This window comes from Pseudoliparis swirei, chromosome 4 (genome assembly GCF_029220125.1).
Source record: "Pseudoliparis swirei isolate HS2019 ecotype Mariana Trench chromosome 4, NWPU_hadal_v1, whole genome shotgun sequence".
Lineage (NCBI taxonomy): Eukaryota > Metazoa > Chordata > Actinopteri > Perciformes > Liparidae > Pseudoliparis > Pseudoliparis swirei.
The window spans coordinates 15475962-15487598 of NC_079391.1; positions in this window are offsets into that span (position 1 = coordinate 15475962).

Below are 11637 nucleotides of genomic sequence, written 5' to 3' on the forward strand. Positions count from 1 at the left end.
GATAGACAGACAGACAGACCGACAGACAGAAAGACAGGTGCATTTTTTCATAGAGCCTTGCTTTAAGCATTACTTTTACTATGCACAGGAGCATGTCTGTTGCTTTATCTTTACCTTAGAGAGGGAACCGGTCTAACAACGAGCATGAACAGCATAGCAGGGTGGATTTAACAGAAAACACAACAGGACAGAGATGAAATGCAGTTAATTTAATTTTTGGTGAGTGTTCCTATAAATACATCTAAGCTAAGGGAATTATCTATTGCATTTATGTATGACTACCAGTAGGTGTTGCTGTAACTCTGCATGTCTATGAATCATTTGGCGGGTGGGGCGTGGGGGGTTGATGGCTTGGTTTTGGGTTAGGAGACTGGGGATGGTAGACTGAGTGAAATGGACAGTGACGACAATCTGATTTGCCTTCACATGAAGCAGTTGTTTCCCATATTTCCCATTTGCCTGTTCCCCTGGGTCTGGTCCAGCGTGAGGATGTGCTGCTGCTTATAATACCCAGTTGTCAATTACACTCACTATCATTACTGTCATCAACAGCGGCAAAATCAACGGCTAATCTCCTTTCCATTGATTTCCAGAGGGAATATGAATTGAAAACCAAGAGCTTCAGACTTAAACTCTTAACACTATATAAAACATACATTGAGAATATTTGCATACACACAATATTTAAAAAAAATGGTTTATATAAAGGTGTATGAGCATTAATTATGAAATCATGTAATATCCAATTGTATTTATAGTTGTATATCGTATATTTAACCTAAGTATTCTGCTGTTAAATATTTCTAATCACTTATAAAACTCCTGTTATCCTCAAAGTTAATGACATTTTCCATTCGGGTCACTTGGAACCCAGCTATTTATTAATTTAGGGCACAAAATATTATAAAATTGCTCGAGATAGTGACCTCAATATCAGCCAAAACAACCGACACAAAACAACAGACACAAATAAATATATTTATACACTGTATAATATCATATTAACCCAGTTTTCCCTATTTGACGGGATGATTTATAAGCATCTGTTGATTTATTGCCACATGTATGTTCCTGACACTAAAACATGGAATGTAAACCCCACAGAATATTGAACTCATAGCTTCAGTCTCACTCCATCATCCACCTGATATGTCTGTCTGCATAGCCAAAGTACTCTCTGTACTGTATTATATTAGCTATTTTACATAATGAGTGAGAGCTATGTCGTAATGGTATACTTGGTGCAGAGACTGCATTAGTGAATCGTTGGGGCCACAGTTCTCAAATATAAGGTCGTTAGCTGGAGGGCTTGCCTCCAGTGCTCCTCTGTGAACTGCATGAAGAGAGGCAGACGGCTTCAAGTCTCCCCATACGCGACAGAAGTAGCTATGGTCATTGTTTTGCATATTTTATCCAGATAATCCTGCATGATAAAACAAACATTTGCATATTATTTCACCTATCTATCTATTTATTTATGTGGCCTTGGTATGTGCACTCTTACCTGTTGCCTTGCGTTTCTGTGCATAAGAATGGTAACTCTATACTAGTATAACTATTGCTGTGTCATTGAGGCGAGTGAGTCCAATAATGTCTTTGTGTTGGAGGCTAAAATGTTATTATCTTGTCATTAGGGAGCATGCATGTGACCATATTTATCAATAAATAGTATGTGTATGGCTTGAAGTGGACCCAAATTGAAGCCATACACTGTAAGAACAATACGGGCTCAGTGGTTGTTAAGAATTGCTTTTCTGCTGATGTCAAAAATCAACACAACAGGTTTTAAATTCATCTTTCATAGACCAGCATGCCACCAGTACATTATCGCCAATGAGTTTACAAATTGAAGCAAAAGATGCAGTGTGTCAGATCATGAAATGAAAAAAGAAAAGGGAAATTATACAATTTTCTTAATTATCCCTTTAGCAAGAACCTTCAGGCTCAGGTTTGTAGTTCAGCTTCTTCACCTCCACTCCCCTCCCTCCCCTCCCCCTAGTGTGTTGTCCCTGCCAAGGTCTGAAACATTATCACAACAGGATGTGGGCTGGGAGAACACGGAGAGTGCTTCCTCTGCAGTGCCAGTCACCTGGGAGATTCTTCAATTATGGCATTTTAATGTAACTTCTGAGTCTGAGCTGGGGGCAACATGGGCATCAGACTTGTGGGGGGAAAAAAGCTGAATTGATCGTGGTTTGCCTTTCTGATTGCCTTCAAAGTGGTTTTGTTGTGTTGTCTGTTCAAATGTAAGGAACAGCACTCTCCGCTAATGCATGAATATATTATCCATGTCCATGAAAGTTGCAGAGCCAGAGTTACTGATTACTATTCATCACATTACAAATGATGATAGGCCAGTTAAGATATGTCCCTCTTTAGGCAGCTTCCATGCAAACAATTAAGAAAATATAAAGTAAAAGCTTATGTCAGACTTTTCAAGTTGTCAGGTGGCCATGTGGGAGTGTGCACTATTAGCCTCTAAATTGCTCCCTCTGAAGCTGAACTGATTGTATGACTACTCTTGTGGATGTCCACATCGTTTGCTTATATTTTTATAGCAAATTAAACATTTTATGGCAATGTGTGTTCAGAATGAGAAACAGTACCCCCTAACTCGAGAACAGCATCTTCTCTGATGCATGACACATTTAAACCAGGTATTTGACCGCAGGAACAATTCAGGTGTCTTTTTGGAGGCGTTTACCTTGAGAGACCTTTGGGAGAAATATGCTACTGAGCCTTTTAAAAAATGCAACAAGATACCACCAGCCCCCCAAAAAGTACAACATTAACAGATGTAGACTTTGTAAACGCTTTGATTGTGATCTGTTTGCACGTTGAAGGTGCTACTCTGTCGGTGCATTTCCAAGGTAATACGTTTTAAATCCTGTTGTGTTGCTGCTATTTTTGGGAATATCGGGGGTCTGACATAAAGATTGCCAATCAATGTTCTTCAGATATACTTTTTGTAATTATTGTCAGCTGATGGGTGCTGGATTGCTCTATTTGATGTGTGTGTTTCTTCTTTTACTGTTTGTATATATTATATATGGTCTATTCAAATGTTTTAATAAACATGTATTATGCTTAATTTGTGAAGTCCACTTGAAGTCTCGCAGGCTTGTTTTTTCTTTGTCTACCAGCATTTCCTAGGTGACATGGCACTGCAGAGGTATATACAGGACTGTCTCAGAAAATTAGAATATTGTGATGAAGTTCTTTATTTTCTGTAATGCAATTAAAAAAACAAAAATGTCATGCATTCTGGATTCATTACAAATCAACTGCAATATTGCAAGCCTTTTATTCTGATTTATTGCTGATTATGGCTTACAGCTTAAGAAAACTCAAATATCCTATCTCTAAATATTAGAATATCATGAAAAAGTATACTAGTAGGGTATTAAACAAATCACTTGAATTGTCTAATTAACTCGAAACACCTGCAAGGGTTTCCTGAGCCTTGACAAACACTCAGCTGTTATAAATCTTTTTTTTTACTTGGTCTGAGGAAATATTAAAATTTTATGAGATAGGATTTTAGAGTTTTCTTAAGCTGTAAGCCATAATCAGCAATATTAAAAGAATAAAAGGCTTGCAATATTTCAGTTGATTTGTAATGAATCCAGAATGCATGACATTTTTGTTTTTTTAATTGCATAACAGAAAATAAAGAACTTTATCACAATATTCTAATTTTCTGAGACAGTCCTGTATATATTATATATATATATATATGGGCCACGCAATGTAAATCAAGTGCTCAGCTCATGGAAAAACACTTAGAAAGAGGAACAGCGTTTGCCTGCTGCTACGATCCACAGGCTGGATGCTACTACAACCAATGCTACTCGTGGAAACTCAGGCCCAACCAGATGTGGGACAGTAAAATGCGGATTATCTTCTACTCTGACTGCAGTCAAGCTAAAGCTTAAAACTAATTCAACAGTAATTATATCACTCGGCGTGAGACTGTCAGATGAATGGAGCTGTTTTACAGGCAGGTTTGGACAAAGCAGGGACGATGGAGGAGTTGTGAGATGATCCTGGATCCCCCGGACCTCTTGTGCCAACATCTCTGTGGGAGTGAAAGATGAAAGTAAGTGATTGAACGCTATGCAATGTATTATTGTGCTGTGAACCTGCAGTAGTGAGTTCTTGGCTTTATGACCAGGATTTTAGTGCCCATTATTTATTGCTGACATTGGTCACAAAATCACTTCCAGTTGTGGTCGGTTAGTTTGTATTACCTTGTTGATGGTTGGAAAGAAACAGTTTGAGCTATTGATAGTTTATTTCTTATAAGCCGATGTTCGCTTGCAATGTATGACCATTATTTGGTTGTGGAGGTTGCTGTTACTTTGTATTTGATAGTGTAGTGTGACTGTAGTACCAGTCTGAATAAGTTCTCATTGCTGGGATATTAGTATTTGGTTGATTCACCGTTTTAGGGAATTTCTCCTATTTCCTTATTCAGGCTTTAAAATAAAAGAAAGGGCTATAGTGTTATCCCCAGCTATTGAAATCATACCACCACTTCTAAACTCCTTATCAAACCACCTGAGTGGAGGGATGTACTACTGCTGAGATTGTACTGTGATGACTTCATGTTGGATGTTCTGCATCTGCATCTGTATTTATTATCCTTGTCTGCGTCAGAGGAAATAGTGTTCTCAATTCATAATGAAAAACACCCAAGTTAAAAATAGTTAGCCTGGAAGCTTCTGTCCTCAGTTATTAACTACTCAAATAGTTATTAACTACTCAAATAGAGAAATAAGTCAACCAAAATAATAAGAAACAATAGATGTGGCTCCTATCGGCTCAACACACAATTTATTGTAATTATTCGGATTTATTAATGTTTATAGAGCTTAATGATTGCTGTCTGACATGGACAATAACACTCTGGAATGACGTGAGCTACAAAGGCAGAGAGTAGCGACACATCTGAGTTAGTAGGCAGAGATTAATGCCAGGATTTGCTTGTGAGAGAACATGTGTGGAATGGTAAGAAAGATGCTGCTCCTGCGCTCTGGGAGAGTGAGGAGTTGATGTAAATTCGATATGATAATGAGTGACCTGAAAAGAAGAGCTGAGGAGGCAGTGAGATGCGTCAGCACCTTTGTGTCTGTCCTGCAGATGGAGGGGGAAGCAGTTTGGTTTAAGGTTAATCTTGAGTTTTCTGTTCCAGCTCAAGTATATGATTACCTTCGCATTGAAAATGCGTAAGGTTATGTTTTGATCGCCGTGTATTTATTTATTTATTTGTATGTGTGTTACTCGCATAACTCAAAAAGTATTAAACCGAATCGCATGAAATTTGGTGGGATGATTGGGTATTATCCGGGGACCATTTGATTAGATTTTGGGATCGATCGGGTCAAAGGTCAAGGTCATGAAAAGGTCAAAATCTTCTTTTTACCATAGCGCGGTAAATTTGTATCCAATTGGCATGCAACTAATGCCAAAATGTTCATAATTCAATGCCCAATCTTGTGATATGCGAAGGTATGCGCTCTACCGAGTGCCCGTTCTAGTTTAAGTCTGAGATGGTCCAAGACCCCTTGTTGGTCATCACCATGAGGAGGTTTACTTTACCGGGCTCCCAGTTCTTTGGGACTGGTATCAGGCGAGTAAACTGGAAATGAATGTGGCTAAAACAAAAACCTTGTAATACCAAACCAGTACATCCTCCCTGTCGCATCAATAACCAGCCTGTAGGAAAAAGGAGAGTATTTTAAGTACTTTGGCACAATCATTGATCAGACCCCAACTTTTAATAAGAACTGAGAGCCTTTTTAAGACGGGCAATCAGGGAAGGATTTTAATCAGCAAGCTGAGGAGCTTTGGCTTTAGCTAGCTCTTATCATACTGAAGCCTGGTTGAAATAATTTGATCATTTAACATAAAATCATGGTATGACAAAAAAAAAGCTACATCTTAAGTTTGGTAATAATGTTATTTATTAGTATTGCAGAGAAGGTGATTAGCAATTCATAAACTACTTTGCTATATATTTGATGAAGCTGTACACAGGAAGGCTAAACATAAAACTGCAGACACCTCACATCCACTACACCCAGAGTTTGAGCTGCTCCCCCTCTCACTGTTGATGTAGGATCCCAAGGGCCAGACGAGAAGTCCTATTTCCTATATGCCAAGAACTGAACAAAGAAGGACTGCATTCAGGGAACACTTGTCATATTATAAGATATTCTCTCTTTTATTATTTATATATCATAGTTGCTGCTACCTGTCTATATGCACTATGGTATATTATATACTGTATATTTCTAATGGTGTGTTGTGTGCATTTGACCTTTTGTCGTACTTGGTAGAAACCAAAGACAGATTTCCACCGAGGAGCATAATAAAGTCTAATTCAGTCAAATCTTATCAATGATACACATTTAAAAATAACAGTTGCATCCTAGATGAGAAGTTACATTTATGATCTTGGATTAATAAATAGTTATCTGCATTGTTTTACATTATGTTGTGTAATAGAGTGTCACATTCAGTTAACCACTGGGGCTAAAACACTCCAAGAGTACTTGTGATACCGGCCACAACACATTACACACTTTTAATTAGCATGTTTGCCTTTGACCTTAATCAATTATTCAATAATTATCTCTCTGTGTCTCTCCAAGTCTTCTACTCTGCAGAGCTCTTTCCAGTTGATGGTGTCCATGAAGAAAACCCCTGACAAGATTTTTTTAACATGTTTTTAATTATTTTTAATGTCATCTATCCCTAATTTGCCATATTTGTCTGTAGCTCATACTGTTCTGCGCGTATGTATTATCTATCTATTCATCCATCTATCCATTCATCCATCCATCCATCTATCTATCCATCCTTCCATCGTACCATCCTTCCAACATTCCATCCTTCAAACCTTTTATTGCTCCACTTTTTGCCAGAATGTATCACGATTGCTTTTTCTTTCTACTGTTAACGTGCTCATCTACATTGAAAGATGAAATTAGAGTTGTAAAATATTGTCTGTGTCTATTGTATCAAACCTATGGATATTACTCAAACATTATTAATTGATCGTGCAGGATTATTTATCAATACCCCATGTGAACATTGTTTACCAAGGTTTTTTCGTTTACTCATCAGTTACTAGGTTGATGAGCCTATACCATAATCTTTATACTTTGTTTCTTGAAAATAATGAGTCCTAGTTGTGTCTTTGCCAAAATATTAGACTGACCACACCTATGTGCCTTCATTTGTATCTGCTGTATTTATTTTCAGTATCGGTCATTCAAAGCCTCATCATGGGAATAGATTCAACATGCATTGACACTGAGATATGGTGCCTTTTGAGCATAGTTGAGTATTATTCTGTTAATTATCCCCAACATACACTGTACTGCTCTGTGTGCAAGAGAGAAGACTGTTCCTTCTTTCATCTGTGCTACTGTGACCTACAGAACTCCAGATGTCAGAGGTCACAATATATCCTAAAAGAGATTTACGAATCACTGATAATTACCACTAAGCTCCTGTACCAGCTCCTAACCGGATAGACATCCACTAAATCCCTTGTCTGTTTATCAAAAATGACAAATGACAACCTGTGACCATGACCCAGAAACCAACATTTAGGTGAATTCTTTGTTTGTAAAAAAATCAAGCTCAATATTTGTCCGACGATCGAACAAAGAAGTAATACTTTCGAGCTCACAATTAAGAGTCTTACATGGCCTAATGCCGGCTTAAGTGCAGAGGAGGGTTTGTTTTTATCTCCACCGCATGTGGGCGGCTGCTCTGTGCTCGCTGAGAATACCATGATCCAGTGGTGATGATACAAACAGAAATAAAAGCAAGCAATCTGAGAGTTATTACAAGACAGTGTGCAAGAGAGGATACTAACCGCTGTGAACTATGCATACATTATTTGCAGAAATAAAGCCGTAGTGGTTTTAGTCTGAATCTTTTGCTGTCCCTTCTCTCTCTCTCTCTCTCTCCTTTTCTGTCTGACTATATTATAAGGAAATATGTATCAGAGTGGAATCATTATAAATTGAAATCTTCTACTGCCTACAAAAATAACTCGGAGCCTATATTTCATGAAAGCCAATGATGCCTATATCAGCTTGCAAAGCAAATCCCAAAAATGAGGCAGAGGGAGATCCATGGAGCTCACCAAGTTACGTACATTTTAACAGTGCAACCAAAATATTGAATGTTTACTGAAAAATGAAAGTAGTGCATCAATAACATGCCAATTTCAGCTCAGAAATGGGATATATAAACATAAAGCAATACCACTGTAGTTAGAGTTGGGTCGCTTTCCGGTTTTGCCAGTCCGGTCGGATGGACAAGCTTACACCGGTTGGATTTTATGCAAAGCAGCTAGACTTGAATTTGTCATTCTGGAAAATGAAAAAGTAACCTACATATGTAACCTGCAACGCCCTAAATCCAGCTTGTCTTGCATCTGACAACATGATTAACATAATATTCTCTTTATTTATAAACGGACTAAGGAGACACTCGTTGCCACTTGCAATTCCCTGCGGAGCCGAGGGCATCCATATAAAGGTCATCACGTTTCAGTATCAATGGAAGGGAGGATGAGATGCAACACACCAGTTGTGCTTGTTTGAATGTGTATGTGTGTGTGTGTGTGTGTGGGGGGGGGGGGGTATTTATGCAAGCAGCTGTATTGCAAGCTTGGTGGCCCATAACAGTAGCGTGTGTGAGCGATGGAAGAGAGAGAGAGAGAGAGAGAGAGAGAGACGGTGAGTATAAGGTTGGTCATACCAAAGTGGAATATGTATGTGGCGTAACCAAATATTTTACAAGACACTCGCCATTTGTTGGAAATCGATGAGCTGCTATACCCTTATAATTTAGTTCAGACACATGCCAGTAATATCTGTCTACCTGATAGCGCCTATTGATTGTCTGGGAACGGCTGAAAACAGCAGCAGAATAAATCAAAGCATTTGAAATGGCCTCTCTTATGGCTCTGGGATATAAAACACCATGATCTGACTACATTACAGTAAAAGGAAAGCTGAAACTAAAGCAGAATGGTTGATAATGGCTTTAGCTGTAGCTATTTCTGAAATGTTCTTCTGTATACATGTGAGTTAATCTAGACAGCAGCGAGAGAGGCAGAGACCAACCATGAAGACGATAAAAACACTTAAGGCCGTGCTGTCAAAGTGAGTGTGCATATGAAATATACAATGTTTCCACTTAGTAAGTAAGCATATAAAAACTTAAAATGCTAAAATAACTTATATTATATTGATTTTAGGGCTGTCAATCGATTAAAACAAATGAACTAATTAATCGCACATTTTGAAATTCATTAATCGCGATTAATCGCAATTAAAAGTTAAAAGTTAAAAGTTCATTCTTTTTAAAGACCAAACTTCACACAGAGCTGTGTGTTCAAAGAGGCTCCTACCTATAAAGTGCCAGCGAGGTATTTAATATTGTGGATGATAAATTGTTTCTTCAGTGAAACATTAGATTAGTAAAAAATATATATATATTGAGACCCCATTGGTCCTGTCATCTTTAACACTGAACAGCAGAACCAGTGGCCTTGGTAACTGACTGACATTCACATATGTCACGTTCACCCTCTGTTCACCTTTTAAAGGCATTTTCATATGACACATACCCACGTGTTATACATCAAACATTCCAGAACAATCTCAGCTCTATTCAATGAGGCTCAGTTGTCCTGTTGCCGTGTTCTCTGCTCTCTGACTGACAGGCTGCTATAGAGCCTTACCTGTGAGGTGGGAGGTCCTTTGTGATTTACTGAGTGTTCATTGGTTGTTTTTTCCCCAAAACGTTGACAGACAAACGGATTGACCAATCACGGTGAAGGTTTCGTGTGACGAGTTCTTTCCGCGCCGCATCACCCGACACGTCGCCCCTCCGTTCCTCTGTGTATCAGAGGGGGAGACGGGAGGAAGGAGGAGCAGGAGGAAACCCGACTGATTCATCCACGATTTTAAACTGATTTCTGCTCCTTATTTTCGCGGAGAAATAATTGTTTTAAAAACGGAAACAGTGTTAAACCGTACTGCCGCGGTTTGACACTCGGTTTGAGTGTAAAAACTTCAACGAACACCGGAAGTAAACAAAGTAGCGTTAAGTGCGTTAAAATATTTTAGTGCGTTAACGCGGCCAAATTAATCGCATAGATTAACGCATTAACGCTGACAGCCCTAATTGATTTTTATATAATTTACAGTTGGACACATTTCACCAGCTATGGTTGATATCATTTGTTTATTAGAGGTTGTTAAATATATTAATAATGACAGTAACAATGATTAAACATTGTTTACATACTAACTTGTCAGAAGCAAACACAGCAGTAATTTGACATATTTGTCTTTAGATAATACTGCAATCATACATTATCCATCTTTCTATGTGTGTTCATGAATGAATGCACTTGTAACTGTAGAATTGACATTTTGACACTGAGAAAAAGCATTGCTACCTCAGCTTTGAGCAAACAAGAATTGCAAGCCAGCCTGAAAACGCATTAAGTCCTGTACAATAACCTCTGAATGATAATAAGTACATCAGGAATTCAGCTTGTGGCCCCTTCCCAGTGCAAACATTAAAGTCTTTAACACTTAAAAAAACAGCTTACTTTGGTTTGGAAGTTTGAAGCTCTTGCTGGTCTTACATTCGGTAAACCTTCATAAGGAACACTGTAAAGTAAGAGTTGCATAACCCATGAAACTCTTAGTTTAAAGAACAGATATTTAGGTGAGTTTTCACATCTCTTTTAGGTGCAAATGTGCATCACACAAGTTGTAGGAGACAAACATAGACGAGTGAGCTGCTACACTAACCTGTCTAGCTTCTGTGTGAGAGTACAAAGGATGTTTTGAATTCTTAAAATGGCATTAAGGGCCAAATACATTATATAAATACTCACATCTACATTTTTTTATTCTTACGTTCTGATTTTTATCATCATATAGTAACATGACGAGTTAAACCCAGATATATTGAATTGTCTATTATATTCAATGTCGGCATTTCAAATGCCTCGAACTCTTTATGATGACTAAGTGTATCGCCGGCCTTTGCCACACGCTTGTAAAAAGCTTTCTGAAAAGCTATCAATATTCACCTGGCTGAGCATAGGGCACTGAAGTTAAATAAGGTGAAGCAAGGGTCAGTAAATCACCTGTGTGGTTGGAAGAGATGGTAAAGGGTTGGTGGGAGACGGGGAGAATGTTGCTGCCGCAGGCGGAATAGTATGCGCATGTCTGTGTAAAAGGAAATGAGGCAAGGACAATATGATCAGTAGTCTATTAATATTGAGTTTCTTCATGTAAGCCCACTCTCTGTTTGGTTTCTTTTGTAGAATAAAACATATCTTTGATAACTGTCTTTTAATACCAGTGCAACAAATGAATGTGAATATTCGCTGCACTGAATACAGGTGCCTTTTAAAGGGAGCAAAAGTTATGATGTTAGACTAAAAGCTTCAGCGTTATTGGTGAACTAATAGTAGTTTTGAGTTGCACGGCTCTTTGCACCAGGAGCATCAGAATGCAGAAAAATGGGCAAGGAGGTCACAGTGGAAGCAAAGAGACATTATAAAGTCATTTACCAGCCGGCTCC